At 44.0% G+C, this 27,917-nt stretch overlaps 1 long non-coding RNA gene across 1 annotated transcript in view; it reads left to right on the top strand.

The window, feature by feature from the left end:
• The window catches only part of LOC140214390 (uncharacterized), a 147,643-nt gene extending 138,985 nt beyond the window's left edge, over positions 1 to 8,658 (top strand). The window contains exon 3 of the long non-coding RNA XR_011891336.1: positions 8,560 to 8,658. This is a non-coding gene — a long non-coding RNA (uncharacterized lncRNA). The remainder of the gene's footprint in view (positions 1 to 8,559) is intronic.
• The last annotated feature ends 19,259 nt before the right edge of the window (positions 8,659 to 27,917 follow it).

The following is a 27,917-nucleotide window of genomic DNA, read 5'->3' as shown; positions in this document are numbered from 1 at the left end:
CTTCATTTTGTACCTCTTATTAAGTTTCACAAGACATGCCACCCTCTCGTTAATGCTATAAAATTCCTGTATGTTACCAGTCTTGTTCGTATTAATCAGGAATCCGACTCCTAGTTCTCGTCTCTCTGCTAAGCCCCGGTAGCACAGGACGTGCCCGCTTTTTAGAACTGTATATGCTTCTTTTCGCCTCCTAACTTCACTGAGCCCTATAATAACCCATTTACTGCCCTCTAATTCGTCCAATAGCACTGCTGGACTCGCCTCGCTAGATAACGTTCTAGCGTTTAACGTTGCCAGGTTCATATTCCAATGGCGGTACAATTACCTTATTGCTGCGAAATTCGAGGCCGCCCTCTACATGTACCTCGTCCCTGTTCGCCCACTACGTTAGAAGTGGCTTAGGGAGTTCTGCTTGAGAAGCGGCCACGTTCTCGTCGCGTACACCTGTAGTTTTCCGAAAATGTCATCATCATTGGTTGCTGCTAGTGAATCTTGCAGGGAGCGTTGAGAGGCTGAAATACATTGAAGAACATCGACTAGAAATTGATGGTTTTCTTCCGTGGAACTCTTACTTGGAAACCTTAATCTATCAGGGAGAAACAGTCATTTACCAGGCTTGTACGTCACATTGATAGGGTAACGTTGTAGAGTTGGGCAATTTGTAAAGGCAGAGGCACTGATATAACGGCTTACTGAATATTGTTACTAAGGGGCAGTAGTCAGGTTGAACTGTTAATGCATGCTGTCATAATATGTAGTCATCAAATTTTGTGTACCCATGAAGAATAGCTGTATAGTCCCAAGAAACGCGGTCCAAGGCCCAAGGGGTGGACATCGTTGGAAGACAGAGACATTAACCTATATACAAGAAACGGTTGCCGTATACCCAGAGTCAATTCAATCAAAATCTTGGGCATGATCGTTGAGTCAGGGGGTACAAATGGCAAGACTATACGCAAGCTAATTGCTAAAACTGAAAGTGCTGTTCGTTTAGTTCGGAGGGTATCAAATCGGCATCACGGACTCAAGGAGGATAACCTCATTCGACTAATGCATGCCTTCGTTCTGTGCCACTTTAGATTCGTGGTAGCCATGCATCGACGGAAACGGGCAGAGCGAGATAAATTGAATGCACAGCTTAGGAAGATTACTGAGCGGGTTCTCGGGTTACCCGTATACACTTGTACAGAGCGCTTAATGCAGCTTGGCATTCATAATACTCTTGAAGAGATTGCAGAGGCCCAGGATCGCGCACAGCTAACTCGCCTTACAACAACGAAGGCAGGGATATCCATCTTGCAGGAACTCGGATATCACCCCGATAGAGTAGCGGAGGAGTTCTCTGACGTTCCTCCGTCGATTCGTGAGAACATTACGGTCGCGCCAATACCTAGGAACATGCACCCCGATCATAATCGCGGTAGAAGAAGGGCAAGGGTGGCCAACCCCCTTAGGCAAATACACAGTGATCAGCGACAGGTCAGCTTTGTGGATGCCGCTTCTTGTAAGGAACGTCGCGCGTTCACCATCATCGCTGTTGATGGTCGGCAAGGAATCACCAATGCTGCGTCGGTTCGGACGAAGGACTCCGAAATAGCTGAACAAATGGCTATTGCACTAGCCCTGCTGCATAGCTGACGGGATGTCATCTATAGTGATTCAAGATCTGCAGTCAGAGCGTTTGAAAAAGGCACCATTTCCAAACAGGCCCTCAGACTTATTGGGGGCAAGGCAATCACGCACCACTTCATTTATTGGTCTCCCGTACACCAGGGTCAGATAAAGGGTGCTCCTCCCAACCTCAACGAGTCGGCTCACGGGGCTGCGCGTGAACTTGCCCACCGCGCTACCCTCGACCCATCGGAAGCCGACTTCCCAGAGAACAGTGACACGCCCTCCACCTACAACGAGATTACTAAATACTACTATCTCAGCCGTAGAACCTACTTTGTTCCTCATCCGCGCCTCAATAGAGCTCAAGCATTAACGCTCCGTCTACTACAAACGAATACCTATCCCAATCCGTCGCTTTTACATAAAATCTATCCGGATATTTACACCAATGCTACCTGCCACGATTGTGGAGAAATAGCCACGTTAGACCACATGCTCTGGCGGTGTGCCCGGTCACGCTCTATCATCGCTAACAGCTCGGCCAGATGGGAGGCGGTTCTCCGCAGCTCTCTTCTGGCTGACCAACTCTGGGCTGTCCAGCAGGCCCACGATGCGGCCGAGAGGCTCGGCCTTCCGGTTCCCACATGGGAGCGGCCCGCTTCGTGAAGACTCACGACCTGCAGGACTTCATTAAAGTTTTACCATGCCATACCATACCATGAAGAATAGCGCGTTTTTTCGGTTTGAGCCTATCTTGTCTGTGTCCGTGACGAAAAACCAACGAGCTGCGCATCCTATATGAGCACAGGGCGTAGCTGGTTTGCATCAATTGATAACGTTAGTGGTTCGCTTGGATCAAAACAGCGCAGCATGTGTGCTTGAATCAGAGCTTCACGCAATCGAAGAAAGCTTTCCTGCTGGTTTTCTGTCCAGACCCACGCAATGACTTTGTTCAACAAAGTTCAAGTGGCGCTCTTACTACAAACATGTTTGGGATAAAGCGCTGTATAAAGTTCGTACTGCCTAAGAACACATGAAGGCATCTATTGTTTTTGGTGCCGGCTATTCTTCAATGTCGTGTACACGTTCGGGTCTACACGAAAGCCTTCGGCGCTGAGCACGTGTCCCAGATAGCGCACTGCTCGTTGTAGATTGAAGCATCTCTTCAAATTTACTCGAAGATTCTGTTCAAAGCAGCGCCTCAAAAGAAGCTGTAGATTGTGGTCGTGCTCTGGCTTAGCCTTGCCCCCGATAAGACTGTCATCATTACTACGGCGAAATTTGGCAGACCTTCTACGATGGGGTGCATCGCTGCCTAAAATATCTCTGGATCAGAGGGAATTTCAAAAGACATGCGCAGGGAGCGGTAAGGTCTGCACGGTGTACTCATTGTACAGAGTTTGGAACTTGGGTCGTCTATCTTTATCTGCCGAGAACCCAATGCTGCGTCTGAAGTTAAAAAAAAGTTAGTGCCCGCAAGCTTTGTCACAAAGTCTTCTAGAGTAGGCATAGGATAGTTTTCCCGTAAGGACGCCTTGTGTAGCGCTATGGAGTCTAACCAGATGCGCGCCTTATCTTAACTGCTGTGACCATGTGACTCGACCATTCTTTCGGGCCCTTCACGTTTGATATCATGCCTTGTTCCTCAATGCGCTGTACCTCTTCTTCAACTTTGTCTTGGAGGGCCACTGCAAATGTGCTGGCTGGCCCCGTGACTTCTACGGCTCTAGGCTTTAGCTTCAGTGCCTACTCCACGCTTTTTAGCTGTCCCAGTCCACTGAAAACTTCTGCTAAAGGTTGTGCTGCTGGGTAAACTCTTGGACGAGAATGTTTTGCACGCGACAAAGAAACCCCGATAGGTTTGCCACTCATCTGGCCAGATACACGAACACTTTCCTCTACCACGATAAATGACACTTTGTGCACGCTGCTGTTTGCGAACACGCGCAGCCGCGTTGTTCCTGTCGCAGTAGTCCTATGGCTGACTAAAGCGGTTAAAGTGGCGTGACAGATTGTAGGGGCTTGTTCGGCAGCTTTTAAGCATATTAGCTTAAAATGACAAACCATTTAACACCTGTGTCTACCTTACACGTGAGCTTTCGGCCTTCATTGTCAACTGTAGCACTCCTATAATCTATCACTTCGGCTGCGCAGACAGTGAGGGCTTGTAAAAACATGATATTCTTCGGCTTGAGCCTCACGCAGCTCGTTCTTCACGCATCTAGTTTGTCGCCACACCGACGATATATATGCTTAAGCAAAGACATTACTCCCATTACTCTTTAAGCTTGTTTTTCCTTGAGCCAGAGACATTTCGCCACGATGACTGGCGAAATTACTGTGGCACGGGCGGCTTCTGAGCCTTTACTGAATATTTTAAATTGCTCCTTTTCCAGTTCCTCGGCCCGGCAAATTTTATTGGTCCTATTATATGACGGGCTCTCGGCAATAGGACTTTCCTGCAGGCTTTTGTCTCGCAGTCCCACAATGATTCGGCTACAGAGCAAACGACCTTCTAGGTCGCCGAACTCGCAGCTCTTTGTTAAAAGCCTGTGGTCTGTTAGCTAGACACTGGAACACTGCCTTTGCTTTTGGTCTCTTGATCCGAAACGATTTCCTTAAACGTCAAATTTGTGACTGGCAAATAGAATTCTTCAACTTTCTCAAGCAAAATGTAGGCGCTGTTCCTATCTTCTTCATTCTTAATTTTGAAGGTGCTGTAAGCATACCGGCCTTCCTCTCCAACTGTTACAAATAACGTAGCTTATTCTACTTCTTTGAGCTGCTTGCTTAGGTTAGTAACCAGGGAGAACAATGGCAACTCACTTTTCCAAGTTTGTATCCAAGTCATGCGTCTGCTGGCTGGTCCAGTGCTTTTGGCGCGCGTTTACAAGGCCGACTAAGTGACGGTGATTGGCAGCCACCATCTGTGCGAGTCGAGGTCAGGCAATGAACAGCTATATCGTAAGAATGGAAAGGACTATATATACAAAGCACTGCCGTAGTGGGTCATGCACGCTTCATATATTTACGCGTGACGTCGTGCTTATTGAGCCGTGCTTCACATGTTAAAATGCACTATCAATGCAGAGATTGCAGGGACATACTTGTGGCGGATATTCCCCCATCGTTTCTTTGACAAATTTGGTCGCACGCGGCACACACAATGTCCTAGCGGCTTTAGGATCTCTACTTAAAAAGCGACATTGAAAAATTCACATTGTGGTTCAAAGTGGTGGGCAAAATTTCATTGCAGTTACAAAAAACACGGTCAACACTTCTTTGATCCTTGCTTTCTTCTTACGCGCTTTTTCAATTAGCATTCGTTTGAACTTCACTCAGCTAGCAGTATGTCTATCCGTGTCTAACCTCTTTCACGCAAGCTTGGGTCACTGTGCAGACAGCATTGTACTTCTGTTCTGCGTTAACGGGGTTTAAAAGGAACCATCGAATCATGTTAGGTTGAATCATATATGCTTGTTTTAATGCGTACCATTCTTGAGGAAACCGTCCCTCTTATTCCGTTTGTTTTTTAATGGCTTGTTTATTGCATATTTATTGTAATATTGATAATGCCACCTATCGGTTGGTGGGGTAGTGAGACGAAGATTTTATGGCCAATAGTGAAAGGTTATATTGATAGTAAGTGGTAGGTAAGTATAGACTTCCATAAAGAAATTAGTTATTTTCAAGCGGCACTTTTTGCTTTATGTATTTGCCTGCACTATACTTGGTGTCAGATTTGTCAAAATTTCGTTAATTTCAATGCACCTCTTGAGCACTGAAAGAAGACGAATGTTTGTGCACGCGAAATTTATTTCTGCCAAATGTTCTCAGTGAAATTGTTAATACACAGACCTCAGTGCCCTTCAAAAGTTGTACCACATTGTGTCGGATCATCTTGGAACACCGAGTATTTCATGACGTTTCCCCTAGACATCGCAAATGACGTTATTCGTGCTTCAAGAAACGTCATTGCGCGAAACGTTTTTTTTTTATTTAGGCGGCTACTCGACATTGTCTCGCGTTAAACTAAATTTTGCGAAGTCTACCAGCATGTTTGTGTCAAGTGACTAATTGTATGCAATGCGGCATTTATATTTTGTAATCCACCTCCTAGTAGTCGTGTCTGTATTCTTCTTTGATGCTAATCGTGTAAACTCATTTTTATCATCCCTGTAACGACTCTAGTTTAATGACTAGTGTTCCTAATTTAAATTCTCATCCTGAGTTTAGTTTATACCATCAGCATGCTGAATTCGGAAAGTATGGCGAAACCTTGGTACAGAAACAGTTAGAAACAGTAACGTGAAAAATAGGGCAACAATATAAGCTCATTTATGATCATATTGAGCTCAAAAATATATAGTATTAGGTCATACATGAATTTACCAGATATAACGGCAGTCCCACTGTGACGCATTTATTTGCCAGAGTTCTGGCGCAGCAAACTACCGTAGACTAGAAATGCATCGCAGACAGACGCACCGCTCTGTGCTTCTGCCCTCGTCCCTCAGCTCTTGCGGCATTGCAGTTGTGGTATTTAATAATGCACCAACTAGCCCAGCAAAGTTGGTGCATTATCGCATTGACGCATTTATGCTACCACACCCGCATTGTCCTATACACTGCAAGCTCAATATATAAATTCCTTTGCAGAACCCGAAACCACCTGGCGTACAGTGGAAAAACACCTTAAACGGAGACCTTGCTGACAACATTGCTCTCCAGGTGGCTTTTAAAGTGAGTTTCAGCAATGCTTCACGGAAATATTCATGCGATATGTTTTGGACTCGTGAAATGTCTATGTAACGCTCCGAAAGAAATAATTCACATTCTTACGCCAATAAACGCATCATCAAACAAATAAATGTGCACATTTTATTCAGAAGTGCTTTCGATGAAGGATATTGTTCCATGCACAAAACGGGTTTTCTGCAGGTACAATCTTTCTGGAAACCTGCTTGATGTATCTCTAATAATGGGGTCGTAACTTTGGATAAAACCAGCTGCGGCTTGCCAAATATTTTTGAAATAATGACAAAGACGTATTCACTTCAAAGAAATTGTGCGTAAGATGCAAACCAGTCCTCCACAGCGGTGTCATTTCTGCCGCGGAAGACCTTCGGATCACGTTGTCGGGGAAGCCCGGTACACGGTGGCGGCTGTTCCGTAGCAATATGGCGGACTGGGCCGAAGGTGCCGGTGGGTCGGTGTTGTGGGTCATGATGGGCGTAAGCGTTCGCCGGCGAAGCTCCAGGGTGCGAGCAGCGTGTGAACGCCAACAACCTCTACCAATTGACAACAGGTTTATTGGCAGGGCTTTCCTTCATAGACGCGACGAGCAGAAACGACAAAGCAGTGTGAGGTACCGTCTCGAAAGACACCAGTGACCAGCAGCGCGAGCAGAGTGAGCCGAGCGCTTGCGATGCTGCTGGGCGCAGGCGCTTCTTCTTGGCAGCCCAGTATACCTGCGAATGCATTGCAAGTATAGACTGTTGCTGCCGGAGCGTAGCGCAGCCTCCCCCCACTTCCCCCCCCCCCCCCCAAACCCCCCAAGCCATGCATTTCGCGCAGCGGAAGACGGCGCGTTTGCTTTCCGCTTTCTTCGTTCGCGCCCATCAGTTGGAACCGCGATCGTCGGCTTCCCTCGTGTTTTTTCTCTCGCACATACAGCATACGTCGCGCAGCGACGGTGTTATTGGCTTTGAATTTTCTACGGGAAATCACGGAAACGCCGACGGCGACGGCAAAAATGCGCCTGGAGTGTCCATAAATTTGATATCGCAAATAAATGAAGTTGAGCATTTCACTTCATGAGCATAGAGCTGCTTAATTTATTAACCCTTCAAAATTGCTCTAGAACGCTTAGGCTGCATGTCTTGTAATTTCTGACAGTACGGTGCCTTACTGACAGTAATTCGGTTCACATTGTGCAAGGAATGAAAAAAAGATAACTGTGCTTCCTTATGTCGCGCTTGGTTCTAGATTAAGGTCACGTACGGGGCACCATGAGCACATGGACAGGCCCACATTGAAACCATTGTTCGTTGGAGCGTCGGTTCTTTACTAGGTAAAATTATTATTACACAGCCATATTGCGCATAAGCTATACGTTGCGCTTTTTAACCGCTAAGTAAGGAAAGTCATGCACCTTGTGCATTTCATGGTGAGAGGCTCACAGACTCAAAATAAGAATGCGCGTGCACTCTCACTTTGAGGATATGGAAATGCGACATATTTTGGATGCACCGAGATGAAAATTCATATGTATATATTGAAAAATTGCAGCTCACAATCTACAAGCCGATACCCAAATGGGTTATTAGCAAAAAGAAAAAAGAAAGAACACGTGGCTGCGAGTGTGGGAGATAACAACACCTACGTAATTATGTGTAAACCGAACTCCTCATTATATCTCAATTGCGGTTATGCGCGCAGTTGCCGTATTCTTTACTCGGTACTTCTTGATTTCGTATACGAAAAAAAAAACAAGCTGACAAAAACCATGTAAAAGTTCATGGCATCTATTTTTGAAGTGCTGGCGTTAATCAACAGCAAGCTTTCTATCCCCATTCGGCTCGCCTTGAAATCTTCTTTCCAAAGATCAATATGGTAGACTTTGTAAAAGAGTAGAAGCAAGAGAAAACAAAGCTGGGAAACACCTAAGTGAGCACGTCTGTACACGTAAGGTAACACTTAATAGGGACAAATGAACTATGGAAATGGCCATGCATTTCGACAATACTTTTAAGTTCATCCTCACAGCCTTCCTGCTATTTTCTTTGCCGCCGGCTACCACGCAAGTTAAAGATGGTTGAATGATTAAGCTGCCTAAAATTAAGTAAACTTGAAGCATACTAAGACTGAAGTACTTCGAGGTGAACTTAAAGGGCACGATTTTGGTGAACGGCCTAATTATACCGTCCTCACTTTTATTTACAGGCATATGACCAAGTACTTAAAGAAGAATGTCAAGGGATAGACACTCGTCTAAGTGGCCTAGAGAACGTTACCGGATTGCAGCTGTTCTTCATTTCGACTGCTAGGGTAAGTTGTCTGCATTTGGATAAACAATAATATTCTATATGAGCGAAAATTTCTGATTACTTTTAAGATGCCTACTAATGCTTTTGCGTTATTTATACAGACTCAATGCAGAATAGCAGATAAAGCTACGCTCATCAAAGAGATGAGAAAGCCAAAATACAGCGCGGCGCCTAACAGGTAAGGAAAAAATATAGGTTCAGGAAGTGTGCATGCCTGGTTTCATTGTATTATTTCCGTATTTTTTTCTTCTTTTTCACAGAATTTGTGGTCAAATGAAAATGAGATCACTATCATATCGTTTCTCCATATGTTTTTGTATTGTGCAAGTATATAGCAGCAGTAACTCATCCGTTGAAATTATTCTGGCGTACACTACCTAATATTTTCACCATTCCCTTTCGTGAGGGTACTATGTCAGGAAGAATCAGCAAAGTGCCACAGGTAATTCGAGAACACTTAGGGCGCCACGGAGGGACACACTGAATAAAGAAGCGTTCAACAATAATTCCATTTATTCTAAGCTAATTGCAAATAGCTTTCTTTCACCATTACATATAAAGAAGCATTGCAGCAAGGAACATAATCGACCTAGGTCTCCAAGATGACTTGCTGTCGAGAACGTTTTTTGGCGCATTTTCAGTGGCTGTGCAGTTTTACTTTACCATCATCAGATTCAAAGTATGCCAGGGTCTGGGAACGGTTCTGTATTAAAGGTATTTAAGCAGCTGCTCAAGCACTTGAACTTGTTTTAAATTCATAGCAGTCACCTACTGCGGAGGTATTGCAAAAGTGCAGAACTCAAAAATAAATAAAAGAGATGCAGTGAGTACATAAACCAGCCATAATTCTAGAAAGAAAGGAAATGAATTATCAATCAAAGTAGCAAATATAATATAATTGTATTCGCAGCTATCAGTTGTAACCAAATATCAAACAGTGACAGTTTTTGAGCAAAATGGGCGTTTTAATCTTACAGTGAATGCGGCCCTAAAGCTTGAATAAAGAAAACAACTAGAATTCTTCAAAACTACATGCCGGGAATATGGTGCGCACAACCCCAAACAAGTTAGAAGACTGCGGAATGCGCAATGAAGCGCAAAAGTAAAGGGAACGCCAATGCATTTCTCCGTAAAGTTCCGGAATTTCTCACAGCTCAATGCACAGTGTGTGAGCCCGAGTAATATCGCTTGAGCCTGGAGAGGTGTACAAGTTCAGTAAAAAGACCGTAGACACAGTTAGGTCCACCTCTTCATAAATCTTGTAGGTCAGGTCAATCATTCGGCCCGCGCGTAGAAAGTGGTGCCCGGAGGAGGATCAGACATCTATGGAGGTCCACGGCCGATGCTGCGTGCAGTTTCGGCACGGGCAGTGATGTCATGAGAGTAGGACCAGGTAGAGGGTAAGCAGAGTCGAAATGGAGAAGCGCGTAGGGGAAATACCTGAGATGCAAGGGTGAATAGCCCGCAGGGCCGTGCCGACAGCCTAACAAAGGGCAATGCAGGGTCCGAGTAACGGTGCTCTTCCTTGATGTACATTGCGAGCATGTTCGTACGCATGCGGTCGAGGCACTCGGTGAGTTCGTTTCTTTGCGGGCGATAAGCCTTCGTGAATTGATGATGAGTGGTGCATGAGTGGTAAAGATCAGCAACATCTTGGGCGAGAAAACTGAGGCAGCGATACGTCAGGAGCAGACCGGAAGAACCGTGGTGAAGAGCAATTTCATGATGTCGGTGATGTCGGTGGATGAACTGTAAAGGAGCAACCACGTGATAAGGAATTGAGTCATATCATCAATGGCGACAGCAATACATCGGTTGCCTAAGTGTGACATTGAGAAAAGTGTAGGGAGGTCCAGCACCACGCGACAGATGGCTCAGCGCAAATGTCGGTGGGCTTGAGTACGCCGACTGGAAGCGAGGAACGTTTCTTGTGACGTTGCTCGTGCCAACGAATGTATCGTCGAAAAAGATAGTGAAGGCCAGGCCAGAAAAAAGCGTACCGGGCGTTGTCTCAAGTGCGCGTGACGCCCAAGTGGGCAACGGGGAGAGCAGAGGAGGCGTCATGAGGCTGCGCGAACATGGCGCAGCCAATGCGTAGGTGTCCGTGAACGCCGACAAGAGGGTAGGCGCCGTCGGGTTGCAAGTTGCACCCGAACAGCAAATCGTCTTTTAAAACGAAAAGACGAGGTGTAGGATGCAAGTGTTGAGCGGTGAGACGGTCGATGATAAACCTTAGGGAGGGATCTGCTGAATGGCGACATCGAGAAATTGCGTATGGACAGCGCGCGGGCATCGGTGTCGTCGTCGGTGCGATCAGGCGGGGAAGTCGTATGACGTTACAGGCAGACGGCGTCCATGTGTAATCTCCTTTATTTGTATGGCACAGAAAATAACTATACTCTTATCCCAGCACCCTGCGTCCGAGTCGTCCAGCGAGGTCTTTCAGTGAGGACGGCCAGCAGAAATATCATGGTCTCTAACGACGGAGAAGTGTGGCGGCTAAATTTCACGGCGGCTAAAGTGGGAGCATGGTATTCACTCTCCGCTGTAGAAAATTTCACTCTGATGCGAAGAAGAGCTGGTTAGAGTAAGTAATAGCACAGATGATACCGGGCTGCTGTTGGGCAAGAATAACACCGATGCCGCGGCCATTCGCATCTTTGCAAACTTCGGTGTCGGCAACAGAGTCCAAATCAATAAAAATATCTCGGCTCATGAGCCTTGCTAGAAGGAGGTAAATAGCTGCGGCTTTTCCCGGTCTACATGAACAGCAACTTTCTTCTTGGTAAAATCGGCAAGAGGCCACGTGATGTCCGCGAAGTTCTTAATGGAGTGCCAAAATAGGCAAGACTTCAAAGAAGGTTCGAACAATGTTTTAAGAACGGGGGAGCAGGAATTAACCCATCGTCATTGCACAGTAGCTATGGTGTTGGGCTGCTGAGTACGAGGTCGCGTGATCGAATCCTGGCAACGGCGGCCGCATTTCGATGGGGGTGAAATGCGAAAACTCCCGTGTACTTAGATTTAGGTGCACGTTCCAGAACCCAAGGTGGTCGAAATTTCCGCAGTCCTCCACTACGGCATGCTTCATAATCAGAAAGTAGTTTTGGCACGTAAAACCCCACAATTTAATTTTTAAGCGGGAATAATTTGACAGCGTGGACTTTGTATCAATTAAGCTGTATTCGGGCAGCGTCGACGGGGTGGCTACTCCCTTTGATGTGGCGGTGCCCGAAACGATATTCAGTATTGCTCAGCTGCAGGCCCGCTTCTCGAAAAACGGGAAAAACAGAGATATTTCAATAGAGATGGCTTTCGAGGCCGGGCGAAAAAACATGGACATCATAAAGATAGCACAATCACATGAATCAATTAAGACCTCGGAGAGCAGAGTCCGTCATGCTTGCGAAATTGGAAGTTGAATTTCAGAGCTAACGTTAAGTTTCTAGAGGCATCCGCCGTAATGAATGCTGTTTTCCTAGCTTCTTTTCGTCAGCCAAATTCCAGAACAGCGGTTGAGGGAAGAGAAGTCCCTGTCGCCGCGCAAAATACATTACACCGTCGATGCGTGGAACTGGGTACACGTGGCTCTTTCTAAGCTCTCATGCCTAAAATGAGGGCTGAGGAAATAGGATGTTTTGCGTGTTCACATCATCGGTCTTGCCGGGGATGTATAAGTTTTTCTTTCCGTCTATTAGCTTTAACGCTCCACGAAGATTTGGTTAGAAGCAGACGACAAAACATATATGAAGAGGAATTCAGTCCTAAACAGTATTTTTAAAACGATTATATTTGGCAACAAATAAAGTAAAAGTAATAAATTTGGGTAAACGTAGGCCTAATCACCGTAAAAGTTACATATATCCCGTTCTAAACACAGAAAGCCAGAACGAATCCATATAGAAGCAAAAGTGTGTAACGTGTGACCGCACAGAATCATCATTTCATCCACACGCCATTGATTTGTCCAACTGTTTTGTTGTACCGGCTGAAGCGACTAAAATACAACTTTGCAAGATATTCAGATAACATATAGAATATTTTCGTTTTTGTTAAAGACAATCGCTATGTATGCAAGTATTCTCGTGCATCACACGTCATATTCTTTGTTCAGAGGGATTATTTCGGATTCATTTTCCCATTGAGATTCGACCGTAGCTTAAAACGCGCAATAAACTCTGACCTTCTGTACGCTAATCTCGCTATACATTCGTTTCATATTTAGTATCTGAAGAAAGCTTTCCGCGAAATCATTTTATTATATTTATACAAAAACGGTAAATAATAGAGCCTCTCCTAATTCTTACTCTGTTGGAGATAAGAAACAAATTGAGGGTTAATTTTGGTAGGGGTAGTGTGCGCTGCGTAAAACATATGGCAGTGTACAAGGAATCAAACTGTTATTTTTGTTGTTGTTATTCTCGTACGAACAAAAACTCTTAGCTTTTGAAAACAGGTCTGCCTGCTTTGTCCTGTTTCTCACTCTTGTGTTTCATGTACAATAATGCTTATCAGCTATAACCTCTTCGAGAATACATTAGACGGAAGTTAGCGTAATATAGATGAAAAATTGATTAAAAGAACTTAAAAATGCTGCATTTCATATAAAGGAAATTTCTTTCCATGTGAAACTATTGAGAACATTGTTCTCGTCTCGCTTCTCTGACACCTTATTCGCGGCAAAAAATCTCGGTTCCTCACAAACTATTGCTCCAGAAATGCTTCAGACAAACTAAATCATATGCTATATTATAAATAATTACCAAATAACACTTTTCTATAGGCTATAAAGCAAATTCGCAAACACGGTTTTCGTTAAATAATTTACATATTTAATGTGAATGCCCAGGATCACTATATTTTTTTTTTGCTTAATAATAGTGAATATGACCCTTTTATTAAATAAAAATGAAGATTTCCATCACAACAAGCGGCGCTACAGTTACTGGCTTTAGAGGTGCCCATCACCTGTAAAAGAAGCCTGCTTAAGAGGAACCAATATCTCGAGGGCTCGTACGTAATGCACGTCTACGATGAAATCGGTTTGTTCGGCGAGGAAGTAACTGTATCGAATACGATCACGTTGGTTTATCTACAATGAAGGACATATTTGTACCAGCTTTAGGAACAAATTTGTTCTTTTGTTCATCCTGCTTATCAAGAAAGATTGATTATTGCGAAAAAGTAACGCTAATAAAACATCAAGCTTACAACTGTCCAGCTCAGCAATTAAAAAAAGATATCAATGTTTTGAAACGGCATCTATTAAGACAGTTCTGGCGGACAACACTGATATATTATACACCACAATGAAATATGCCCGTAGGTTTAGCAAACCACTCCTTTTAACCATGTAACTATTTGACGCAAGCTATCAAATCAAAAATTTCCGCACGGAATGTGCTAACATATGTTCAAAGAACTACGATATCCTTTCTGATGCCGAGTTATAGGTTTTTAACCGTTGTTCTTTACTGCTTTTCAATCTTACCATACTTTCTCGTTCTATGGAAAACCGTATTATGTCTAAAATCAAAGTCTTGTTTTTTGCATGCAATACGTTTCAGGTTTCACCATTATATGCAACGCGCTTCGTTAGAACCAGTTGGGAGATTGTTTATCGAAAGCATGTATGCATCTCCCGTGCAATTCAAAGCGAATGTCCAAGTTGGCCCAGATCTAAATCTTCATATCTGTAAGCTTCATTCGCAAAATCGAGCAAATTGCAGTTTGACCTTACAAAATGCGTAGAGCAATATCATATGTATCCCGTTGTTGCCGAGTTCACTGTGTAACGACGAAACAGTTTACAACACGGCCGAAAGTGAGATAACCCCTGCTCTTGTTGGATAGAAATAACGGTTACGAAGCGCTTTATTCTGTAAGTCGCAACATTAAATAGAGTTCATTTCGTTCGTTCAAATAAAAAGATTCGCAGCACGCATGTACTTTAAATTGTTGCGTCAGTGGCGGCGAGTGAACGCTCTCTGTCTTGCAGTCTGTTTGAGCCGTCAACCACGCACTTCAGATAGAGCGAGCAGAGCCTTCTTTGTCCTCTGTTTTTCTTCGCTGTCGCGTGAATGTTGGCTAGGCTAGTGGTTAGATGTGTGTCACGTGCTCGCTGACAGTGGCGTCGACGATTATCTCCGTGCTGTGAACACAGTTTGAGTTCAGGGCATAACTTAGCTATCAACTAAAAAGACCTGCCACTTCGTAGCAATCACAGAACTTGCAAGTAGGTAGGTTTTGCTGCGCGTTTGAGTATTCTGATTGCATATATTGGTCAGTCTGTTGAAGGGAATTTTCGACCGAAGTCTTCGTTTTTCCTGCAGTTATTTTCACTTACCCGGAAGTCGCCACCGCTCTTCGCGAGGCGTGTCGTTGAAGCACAGCAGGTCGTAGCGAGGATATCGGTGCTGCTTAAGCTGTGTAGTTTCTTTGTGAAGAAATGGTAAACCCTGTAAATATTTACACGAAATATAACAAGACTCACGACAGTGGCTCGCTGTGCCCTTGAAATGGAAGATTGCTTCACCTGCAGCTATCCGCCTAAAATTATGCGGTACATTGATAATCTTAATAACCATTTCTCAAAAGTATCTTCCGTTTAGTTGGCAGTAAGTGACAATTTCGGCATCTCTGTAACACTCCTGCATGGGCCGTGAAGGGCCTGCAGTGTATTCAAATAAAAAATAAATAAAGGACGTCATAGTTGTTGAGCCGCTACCCAAAACACCCAGATGTTACTTATTTGGCGTCTACACTGACGTATTACTGTTAATTTTTGACGTCAAGAGTATTGGAGCACCTCCGCTCATTAATTAAAAAAAAACACGCGGATGTGATTTTTGCGTTCTGCATAGCTGCATTAGTGCAACTGCCATCATACTTTTGGCATATTGGAAAAGCGAATTTCTGGCTCATGCTATAGGTGCAAAATGTTTGAGTTCTACCAAAATGTACTGCGATTTAATAGGCAGAACGTCTCGGAGCAGATTGGTGCAGAAGACACAATGATTACTTCCCAGTTGTCCCGTAAACTTTATGATAGCTTTAGAGACCAAGTAGCAGACTAGAGCGCACTAGCTCCGGTCTACCTCTCTGTCTTTCCTATGAATAAATTCTATTCTAATTCTAATTAGAGACCAAGTGACATCAACAATTTAAAACATGCCCAGTGTGGCTATGTTGTCAAATCAACAAAATTGGTAGATATATGCTAGGGTAATGCGAACAATCATTCTCAGAACAAAATGTGTGTTGACAGGCTAGTCTGAGTAATTGGTCTTCATTTCGCTACAAGGAAACCTAATATTGTTCAGTAGTGAGTCGAAAATGAATAAAATGCTTCTTCATAGCCTGCGTGGGCTGGCAACGTAAAAATAACTAAATTAGACTGGTTTCAGAGGCTGCTTTGGCTGTTCATGAAACCTTCCAAGTGACGTACAAACGAAGAAACGCTTACCCTGGCATCGAAAAAAGTTGTAATTTCTTTCGTTTTTAGTACAGCGATATTGTTTTAAAACGTAGACTGAACAGGTACGATTTATCTGGTATAAATGTGCTGATTCGAGTTACTATTACTCCGTGAGCAAACTAAAGTAAAGTTGCAACAGAGCTAGTCTCTCCTGGCGTTATCACTTAAGTGACGTACAAGTGAACTTAAAGTTACAGTTCCACATTATTATATGAACAAAGCTCTATTCTGAGAAATTGGAAACGGTACAAATTACATGTACTGCAGTGTAATTACCGTTTCATTAAGTTGTTTTGTAGATGCAGTAATATCGTGTGTAAAAATACCCATTCCTTGTCTTGCAAAATCATAACATGTCTCTGTTATTTATTTTTTAGGGTCAACGTGGCCATGAAAAATTTTGAAGAGTTTGCTAGGGCCTTCAACTGTTCACGTGGCTCCCTTTTGTATCCGCCCAGAAATGAAACCTGCTCTTTATGGTGAAGAACCAGACGACTACAGCATGTAAACAACTGTTTTGAAAAGTTGAATAAATAAACACTATCGATGTGCAAAGCTTATGGCTTAATGAGTTTTGCGTCTTCTTGGCACATTGGCACCAATTCGCTAGAATTCCAGTCATGCGCAGTGCGTGAAAAAAGTGCATACTGGATTAATGTGGTAGTTACTCTCACGCATCTTTAGAGAATGGAACACGCGTGAGGACGAGTAGGTGAGCTATTTCAAAAACTTGCGCTTATCAACACCAGTTTTGTTGTTTAGTGCATACTAAAACTATAAGAGCTTTAGGAATTGACCTCTTTCAGAAAACAAGGGCCAGCCAAGCGATTTGACTACATCTGAATAACTTCGGAAATAATAGGCGCACGTCACAAACCGAGCTACGCGATTCTGAACCTGCTCCAACATATCAAAATACTTGATTGCAGAAGGATCGCACTGGTGGCAGCTGAACTCCAAGATGGGACGCACATTTCTCATATGCAGATTTTCTGGTAATTTTAAAGGTGCTCATCTGAAGTTACGCCGATGAAGGTTCAGTACTCGGCTTGCCCTTGCTGCCGTATATCAACCTTAGCTTTGCAGGACGAACTATTTGTTGGAAGAGCGCAGAGATATATATAGTTTCTATTTTGCTAAATACTCTGGTAAACATGTGTAATGATAGCTGTAGAAGGATCGACATTTAGGCGAGTTGGTTCTGGTTGAACATCTTGAAGGGGCAGCGCAATAAGACGATGACAGAAGGCAAGAACACACAGGACAGCGCTGAACTCACAACTAACTTTATTTGAAGGCATACACACACTTATGTACACAACCCATAGCCACGTGCTCTCCCATCTATGGCGTCATTACCAGTGCGCAGGCAAAAAACACGCAAAACCATTTAATCTAATGCTATGCTATGAGGCGGCTTAAAAATTCAAATTCAGTATCATGCAAATTTAACGATGGCATGCTTACACAACGTGACCCCTTTTTTTATATAGAAGGCCTCAATAGTCTCCCTCGTAGTCTGATTTTGATGCGCGGAAAGTATTGTGGTGTTTTTATATATTGGAGTGCACCCATGCTCAGAGCAATGCCGCGCAACATGCGAGTAGGCGTTACCCGTTAGTGAGCGCCTATGTTCAGACAATCTAATATTGAGGCAACGACCTGTTTGACCGATGTATACGTGACCGCAGGAAAATGGAAGCTCGTAAACAACTCCCATTCTACACTGCACAAACGGGGAAGTATGCTTATCAGTACAGCCTTTCTCAGCATGAGTGGAGGCAGCCTGGGCCAATTTCCTATCGATCTTACCACAAATTTTGATCAACTTGTTAGGGGCAGAAAAAACAACCTTTATATCAAATCTGCCTGCTACATTCCTGAGATTGTGTGATAGTTTATGCACATATGGAATTACAACCAGTTTTTTCTTCTTGTCGGCAGGCTCTGGATTGTTCATTCTTGTGGGCGCTCCTAATTTCACACGCTTAACAAGCTTCTGTATGTCATGCGGATAGCATCCTCTTGAAAACCTGCCGCTCTGAAACGCTCCAGTCGTCTTAAGAAACTCTCAGACGTCTTGTGAAAACACGATTTCGAAAGTGCGGAAAATAGAACCGAAAACGCAATGCCGTTTTTTACCACCTTGGAATGTGCGGAGTGAAAATTTAAAATTGGTTTTTCTGACCTTGGGCAATACATCCAGCACACATGCGTATCATTTAGTTTGAGCCTCGTATCTAAAAATTGTAGTTCGTTCTTATCTGGCACTTCATGTGTGAAAACTAACCCTGAGCCACATTTGTGGAATACTTGAAGTACATTATGAACCATTTGTTGGAAATTAGTACTCTTCACAAAGATCAGAAAATCATCAACATATCTTAGCACTTTCAATGTTCGGTCATCTAGGTTACCTTCTGTATTTCTCTCTACGCTACCTAGGAAAATGTTAGTTAGTACCGGTGCAACCTTGGACCCAATGCAAATGACAGATTTTTGTCGGTATAAATTTCCTTTCCATTCCACAACAGTTGAAGCTAAATAAAAAGAGAGAATCTCGAGAAAACTGCTCACAGATATACCACAGCTGCTAAAAAATTTAAGCTCATAATTGTCCTGTGTATGTAAACTGTAAACTGTGTATCGCCTACATACCTGTCATACGTACATAAGTACCCTTGAAAGAGAACATGAGTATAGCGAACGCGGTTGAATGAGGTGACAACGCACGCGTAATATGGAGGGTTTGGCATCGGCTCCCATTGCGGCATGTTCATATTTCTCGAACTTTCATTTTTTGATATTATTATTTGTACACTTCCATAAAATAAAACCACAGCAACAAAAGGTATAAGAAGTTCCAAACTTCACAAGAAAAACAAAATATATAGTGCTCAAATCGGAATACTACAATGGTCATAGACAGTTATGAAACAATATAACGCACAAGCGGAAAATTGACCTCTATTTGGTACTGTACTAGAATGCATATATTGTCTTACAAACACGTACATTGTATACTTACCATGTAATTTCAGCGGACAACATCTTAGATGAAATTTTACCCCTGGTCTCGAAATTGTATACATTTTAGGAGATAGAAATGCACATTTTTAAACAGTTGGCGATTGGCGAAGGTCCCAACAACTACTTGGAACTTTTCACTATCCTGTAAAGCTTTGTCATTTCTAACACGAAATGGTAATTTGGATAAAAGCATTTGCGCAAATTGAAGATGTGTAACGTCCTCATCTATGTTTGACTTTGCTTAGTGAGTCTTTGAATAGTGGTCAAAGCATAAAGAAACTATTTTTGAAGGGGGTGCCCTACTTGTGCACAACTTATTCAAAAAGAATACAAATGAATGAATTTCGAGACACAGCTTCTGACTCTTTGTATTTTAGGTGATTTAAGCAACGCCTTCGACTGCTTAAATCACAATATTATTGTTGCAAAATTAGAGCACTGTGGCATTCGTAGGGTCGCCATCAATCTAATCAAATCATATCTGGTTTCGCGCTGTCGATACTGGGTCATAAATCATTACTCTTCACAGATTCTGAGAATTCCAAACGGCGTCCCTCAGGGTAGCATTTTGCCTCTGCTCCAGTTCAATGTATGTATAAATTATATCATCTACGTCAATTCCCATGATAAAAAATTGAATTATGGGGTTTTACGTGCCAAAACCACTCTCTGATTATGAGGCACGCCGTAGTGGAGGACTCCGGAAATTTCGACCACCCGGGGGTCTTTAACGTGCACCTAAATCTAAGTACACGGGTGTTTTCGCATTTCGCCCCCATCGAAATGCGGCCGCCGTGGCCGGGATTCGATCCCGCGACCTTGTGCTCAGCAGCCTAACACCATAGCCACTGAGCAACCGCGGCAGGTTCCCATGATAGATACATTATGCATGCAGACGACAGCAGCCTATTCTTCTGTTTCAATGATACACAACGCTTAGCAGATTCCGCAAATCGCGCGCTCTCATCACTTGCCACGTGGTCATCAGTTAGTTCCCCAGCAGCAAACAAATAAAGAAATTAAAGTTGTACTGTTTTTCCCCCCCAAAAAATCAAATATTTTACGCGGCGCGCTTCGGGCTAGGAATTTCGCGCGACCTGAGGGAACTGAATAACGTTTTCCATACCATCCATACCATACCATACCATATGATACCATACCGCCTCTCTTTATACCTCAGTAGCACCATGATCGAGTACGCGGACACCTTCAAATCATTGGGGATAACGCTCAGCAGTGGGATGACATGGGATGCCCATGTTAATAACATTTCTTCACCACTTTCAAGAATCATCAGAATAACTATGCTTAACAAACATATTTTACCTACCAAAACTAAGAACACTTTTTATTAAGCATTTTTTGCATTCCCACATAAGCTATTATCTTTTTGTCTGCGGCAACCCTAGAATGTCTAATGATTTAAAACTGCAAACCTTGCAAAAGAAGATGCTCCGCGCGATTGATAACTGGTCATAAAATTCGCCCAATAGACATGTTTTTTCTATGTTATATTATTGTACCAGTCAAGAAATGGTTTGACTACCGATTTGCATGCATTTATGAAACAATAATCCGAAAAAAAATGAATAATTTATTTCTGACATTACACTTACATTTCACCACAAATTGTATGGCATCAGAGTACAGAGTGCATTTGTATTACCAACGTTTACAACAAACTACGGGTTTTCTATGTTATATTACATTGTACCTAATTGCCTGAATGCCTCATTCCATGACCGACTAAATACTTTGTCTTTGTCTGTCATGCCGAAGCCCATTATTCAGCATACTAGGCTACCATGATGTCAAGCGTGTGCAGGGTAACTTACATTGTACCACTTTGTGTTATAGCTTTACAATTACTTGCACTGCCTATTGTTGCCGAATACGAGACTTATGTCTTCTCTGTCAATCGTGCTCTTTGTAATTGCATTAAACTTCTCATGTTTTTTTCGCCTTGTGCCTACTGCTCATTTGTTAGTGTGGTGAGGACCGTCAAGCGGTGCATAATTTCGCTGTTTTTTCTCACGATTCCCAGTTAGTTTGTATGTGCAAACTAAAATGAACACTTGACATGATTATCCAGGAGCCAGACGCTACGTATTTGTATGCGCCGTCTGGTGTAATGCCATATGGAATATAAGAAAAGTATCATGTCTATAGTGTGCGCATATAATAGCATTTGCGATTCAACATGTTTTTGTGCTATGGTGAAAGGGTGCATTTCATAAATTTCTATCTGATTCATACCTAATTATATGGAGTGTTATCATCGTGCCATTTCAGTCTATTTGGAAACGTAGCCAGGGACACATTCCGTGTTTCACTTTTCGCATGAATATTATACGTACGCACGACCAGTAGAGTTCCTGGTTATCGACTGCATGTAAACACTGTATGTAAACTCAGTGGAACCTACAATAAACCTCAGGCTAAACAAATATTATGCTTTCATTCCGCGCTGACAAACGCTGACAAACGCTAAACGGTGCTCTCACATTTGCACATCGTCCGAATTTCTCAGGTGCCCCCATAATTTGCCATGTGCCCTTAATGGTAAATCTGCATTTTTACAGATCGTCGGTACTTTGTGAGAGGAAAGCAATGTGCGCCAAATGAAGGTAAACGCGATAACAGTCATAGATGCTTATCTTACCTATATTAGCAGCCATTTGAATAAATCCGTAAAAGGAAACTACGGCATCCAAAATTCATTCGGCATGGCTTTGTCCTGCACCAGACCCACAGAGTTACTCAACGATGATCTCGGAGTTTTACTTCATATTTGTCTGGCGTATCCACAGAGATGCGGAGGCTTTGAAGTCGGTGCTCTCTGGTGAATATTATAGCGATCGAAAATTGTACATCGGCTGCCTATACTTGCTCTACTCTTGTTAGTATCAGAAAATAATTGTGACCAGAAGCTACCTACCCCATGCATACGCTCAAGAAGGAGAACCTTTGCGCAATTGACACATCTTTCCTTCAGCAAGACAATTCTTAAGCGAACTGACTTCCATCATTTTGTGTCCTTAGATGTATAAATCAGTTTTTTTGCTTATACAGGGTGTTTCACGTAACATGAATCAAGGATTTAAAAAAGATCGTTAACCGCTACTGAATGAATCCAATGACGTATAGTTTGCCGTCATGCGGTGCTCTTTAGGGTATTTTTATATCGGGCTTAATTAGCTAATTAACTAAGATCAATGATGCAATTCCATTAAATATTCACTTTAGGGCCAAGTGCGTTGCATTGCGTTATAGAAGCATTCGAAAATATCTGATCAATTTTTTTGTGCCAACGTACGTGCTGCGTTGCGATTTCCGGCCTTTAAAGAAAGCCCACGAAATATGAAACAAAACCACGCGAATAAAGTAGTGCTCAAGCTCTACCTTATTGCGGCGCTCTCAACCGCGTTTCGTGCGAATGAACCGTGCGCGCGGACCGTGGCGGAGTGAGCGGCCGCGGCTCTAGGCATCAGCGTCACAGTGCGTCAGCATCTTTGACGGTGGCACACGGAAAGGACGCACCGTCGTCCCTGATAAGCGATAGGCTCGAAGCACGGTTGAGAGCGCTGCAATACGATAGCGCACGAGCGCAGTCACGCAATGTGCGTGAATCGAAGAGTACCAGCCATTAAAGTTTTACATAAAATCTGTGATATTAACATGCGCATATTCTTCGGTGATAAGGTGCAGGTGGTATTATGACGCAATCGTCAGCTTGCGGCGTGCGCTTTCTAGCAACAATAGTTTTCGCGAATGCCGTGCTCTTAAAACTGCGGTATCGTGTGTCTACGACGACAAAAGTTCGTAGACAGTGCTGTCGGCTCCCTTGAAGTGCGATGCTGCAGCACCCGACAACGATGGACTACGATTCCTAGACACGTTTGGGCACGTCTATTTCGCGCCCAGAGGGGTGGCCGCCGTGAGGCAGTAGAAGCCACGGTGGGCTACTGCTTCCAATTGTCACTTTGCAGCACGAATAGCTTGCGTGCTTCTGCGACGCGCACCAGTCTTCTGATAAGGCTCCTTTTCAGCTCGCGCCGAACTATTTTTACTGTCTTACAGCCGAGCCTGTTGGGTAAAGACTTGGACAACCACACCCTTTTAGCGGAGAATAAGCGCGTTTGGTAAGCTCCTGAACGAAATCAGAATTTCTGGGCGCCATATTACCTAACCGTCCCGTTTGGTGAAAGCTGACGGGGTCTGCAAGTTTCTCTTTGTCTCCCCGAATGGAGCTGCATACGCAGCTTTGCCGCGGCTTTGCTATTTGTCTCGCTCTATCGCGGCATCGCAAATTAATTGGCATGCTTGTCCCTGCGCGTGTGCCTGCCATCTGTTCGTGTGTGTCTTCTAATGCAATGTTGCCATTCGCGCGCATGGTTCCCGGGTTCTGCTTACGGTGCGGTTGTCTGCAGCTCCGGACTGTGTCCGTGCATTGTTCTGCCACCACGTTCCCGCTGGTATAGTGCCATGTATGGCCTTGACTGAAGTAGCTCGGTGAGCTGGGCGAGTAAAACAGCACGCTAACCTTCATCGCGAATGTAATGAACGGGATACCAAATGGACAAATATTTTGGAAAGCCAAAGGGATGTTCTTCACACCCGATGCGGGGCTCACTATAGTTATGCCTTTGCGCTACTGCGCACGAGGTCGCGGGTTCGTTTACCGATGGCGGCGACTGCATTTGCGTAGAGGCGGAATGCACGAAATGTTCATGTACTTATATTTATAGGTTAAAGAGTCTAAGTTTGTTAAAGAAATACAGTTTGTGAACTGTCATGCAAAGCCATGCACAACTGCGTTGCTTCCATCTCAGTGTTAGTTTGGCACTAGTGTCGCGATTTTATCAATTTTTGTCGCTAGACTTATCTATTTTTCGGGTGTGTTTAGTGACAAATATTTCTATTGATCGACCAGTGCCATTTATCTCTGGCAAACGAACCGCCGAAATTTCAGTGACTTTGAAGTTGAGAAAGTTGCTATGAAGCTGCCTTTCATGGCGGGTTAATCAAAATCAGCGCAAACTCTACCGAAATTGCATGTATTACAGTGCGTATTTACGCTGCGACCAACCGGCTTAACATTGTGTTTACAAGCTCACAAAACGTAGTCAAGGATAATATCATATGTCATGTATGAGTGCCTGCGAAGTTGCATTATTGCGCCTTTTCCGGAAGCAAGTGTTGTATGTCGAGGCATGACAATGCGCACGCGCGTCCTTTAATGCTCGTGTGCCTATCGGAATAGCGATAGTTGCAGAATGTAATCATGAGAGAGCGTTGTCTGTTTCGACCGTTGTGACGTGTGACAATCCACGTGCGGCTTGGCACGTGCTCGAAGATTCAGTTTTGTTTTGTCCTTGCCTCTGCATTTGGTACCGCAGATGCAGTCTTTTACGAGAGGCCCCACGAACTTCCGCTTCCCTGAAACTACGTAATCTGCTTTGGTTGCTCAGCAGTGGACAACACAGTGGTCTTTATTTAAAAATTGCCCGTGGCATTTTGCAGAAACCTACTTATTAGGCGCCAATACTAAAAGTATCATTTACGTCTAGTAGATATCGATACCCATAATTACTTAATCAACAAAAAGTCACAGTTAACTTTTCAACTCCTTACCTGAGCGCTCGTTTACGCCTGGTTTTACAAAGGCCGTACACATAGGAGTTATGAACCTAGCCGCTGTGTTGAGATAAGAGCACCCAAGCGCGGTAGAAATATACACAGTAGTGTTACTTTGATTTTAACAAACGCCTTTTTATGTATTTTAGCTCAAAGGTTAATGAAATGCCAATGCATTTCGTCGCAAATCTCGGGGACCTACACCTCGAAACTGGTGTCATCCTCAGAATTCGTTCCCGGTAGATATGACATTAGGTCACCGGTTGCCATTCGTAAATTGCGATATATGGCGTACAAGAATCAGTTTCACAGTAATTTAGCACAACTTTAATAAACATCTAAATATTGATTTTCGTTTCTTGTGCAAGCAATGTCTCCCTCTAAGTCTAATCTAGCACAAATAAAAATTTCGACAACATTTTCGATGCTCCCTAATGCGAAATTTGAGTGCAGCTCATACTTGTTTTCATTTCGCGATTTGTAATTCAGGTATTGCACCAATCACCGCATCGACGACTACAGCCGTGAGGCGCGGCACTATAGCTTAACTTCAGCCAAACTTAAAAAAAAAGAACATGCGAATGCTACGTAGCTGGGCAGAACCAAGGTAATCTCCTTTGCCGTTGCATGGAGATACCCGCCTAATTAGACAATACGTCTTAGTAATTAATCAACTCCTCCAATATTAAAATTAGAACGAAATGTGTCAGTGAGAAAATTGTAGAGCAACATGAAAGATTCCCGATACAGCTTTCTGTTGCTAAATACGTGCTACATAAGAGCGCCTTTCTGAGCGTGAAAGAAGCACGCGAATTCAGGAAAGTTGTCTGGAGCGACTAGTCGTTCGGCGCTACATAATGAAAATACTCAGTCAGCTATAAAACATCGATCAAGAATGGGGGCACTTCGCGAGTGAACAAAAGCAGTTGGCGTTTCAAATGCATACGACTTCCTAAAACAGTGCTCTGACGAATGAAAATGAAGTTTGATTTGAGCTAATTCATGATATGAAAAAAGAGTATGTGCCCTATGATGGTACATTGGATGTCGGTCATAGATATGGGTCGGTAGTTTAGTGGTGGGTGTCCATAATGAGACCCATGTATAGGAATGACCTTCCCTAGAGTCCAGAATTCGGCGACTAATCCTCGTCTAACGTTTGTTGAAATGGTTTAGTTCAGATTAAAGCGGAATATATCTTGGTATGTTTAAGATACTTCAAGTTCATGCAATCAGCGCTACCTGTAGAATATGACTTAAGGTTCTCGATGCCCTTAGCAACACCATCTAAGTTGATCAGCAGGAATACACATGCAAATAGCTAAGACTACAAATTTCAGGGACACGCGCCGGTAACACACTTGAGAAGCAATTACAAAAGCCATGGTGGAGTGCACTTGCATATTCCCTGTCACATACTAATTCATGATGGGAATTCCTTAACACAATCTGCGGTGCTAGCACGGGATTAAAGAAGACTGATGCAATTGTTAATGTTTCTCTCACTTTCTATTTTTCCTGCCTTCGGCTCACTTACTTTTAAGTACAATTTTCTTGGCTGCAAAGGTTAACTTTCCGCGCGTAGCCAACTTGGGTATACCATGTTTGGGTATAATAGTGACGTACAGCTTGGACTTGCAAGACGTGTTCTACACTTTCTGTGGCGTGTCCTTGTTGAGTTCTATGATGGGGGGCTGGCGTTGCTACCCAACGCTGAAGAATCTTTAGAGATAATTCTTTTCCGAGACTCCGTTATCACCCTCGCAAATGAGGGCGCACAGATGCATTTTATTTTTTTATCAACACGCATAAATGTTGCCCAAGTACCATGTGGTACACACTGAAAAACCAGGAAAGAGCGTGAGAGTAATCTCATCTTTCTTTCTCGCGAAATGCCTAAGTGATGTTATGGGCCCAGGTTAGAAAGCTACGAAGCTAGCTAGTGGTGACCTGTTTTTGGAACAGCATGATAAAAAACAGTGTGAATAGTGCAGAACCATGTCTCTTTTGAAGACATTCCAGTTACCTTGACTCCATCCAGAACTATGAATACCATCCACGGCTTTATTTCTGATGACGACCTGATGCAGCTGCTAGAGGCCGAGCTTTTGGAAGGCTGGAAAGGGCAACATGTGATATGATAAGAATAACTTTAATAAAATGCCAGCAACCGACGGTTTAACGTAACGTGACGTTTACCAAGCGTTGACCCTGGGTTATGCCCTAATCTGCACTATCCCGTTTGGGGTGGGTCATGAGGCTTGTGCTTTTCGAGCGCACCCCGGGCCTGCTGAACGGCCCATAGTTGAGTGTTCTTGTCTGTAGACTGCATTGAACTTTGAAGTTCGAGCGGGTATGTCCTGAAGGTAGCTTCGGTCGGGAACCTGGCACAGTCCCACATGATGTGCCATCGGTCCGCCGGACAGACTGCACAAACACCGCACACACCACTCGGATACAGTTCTGGGTGAAGCACATGTAGCACTGCCGGGGCGAGGAGTGACCTGGTCTGTATCTGTCTTAGGATGACTTCCTCCACCCGACTGAGTGTCGGGTGGGGAGGCGGCACTGTATGTCGAGCTAAGCGGTAACACTTGGTGACTTCTCCGTGACTGGTCGCTTGGTCCTTGGTTTCGAACCACCACACGTAACGGTCACTCTCGGGGGCGCGGAGGGTAAGCGCTCGCGCCGCCGAATGGGCCGTCTCGCTGGCGTGCGCCGGGACCCACTTCTTGATAAGGATGGTGCGGCCGCGGTCTTGGAGCTGGAGCTTGCCGATGATGGAGGCCGCCGGCGCGCATACTCGCCCCTTGGCAATGTTGCGCCCGGCGTGGCACAGCCAGAGCCTGTGTTCGAAGTTGTATGCTATGGCTGTGCCACGCCGTGCGCAACGCGGGCCCGGACTTTCCTGACCAGTCCTCCTGGGACTCAGCGCTCAGAAGCACAGAGCTCATCGCTCTGCTCAAGGCTGTCCAGAGGGCCCGGGCCGTCGCTGGAGGACTCTGTCTACCGGCCGCGACCTGGCTGGATTCGCCGGATTGATTTAATTCGTTCTCCTCGGGACCTAAATAAAGTTCGCACTCATTAACTCACTTGCGCACGGCGTTCCT

The sequence above is a fragment of the Dermacentor andersoni genome, unplaced genomic scaffold (genome assembly GCF_023375885.2).
Source record: "Dermacentor andersoni unplaced genomic scaffold, qqDerAnde1_hic_scaffold ctg00000041.1, whole genome shotgun sequence".
NCBI classification, from domain to species: domain Eukaryota; kingdom Metazoa; phylum Arthropoda; class Arachnida; order Ixodida; family Ixodidae; genus Dermacentor; species Dermacentor andersoni.
Note: the sequence above shows the minus strand (reverse complement) of the source record. Positions and strands in the feature narration are given on the sequence as shown.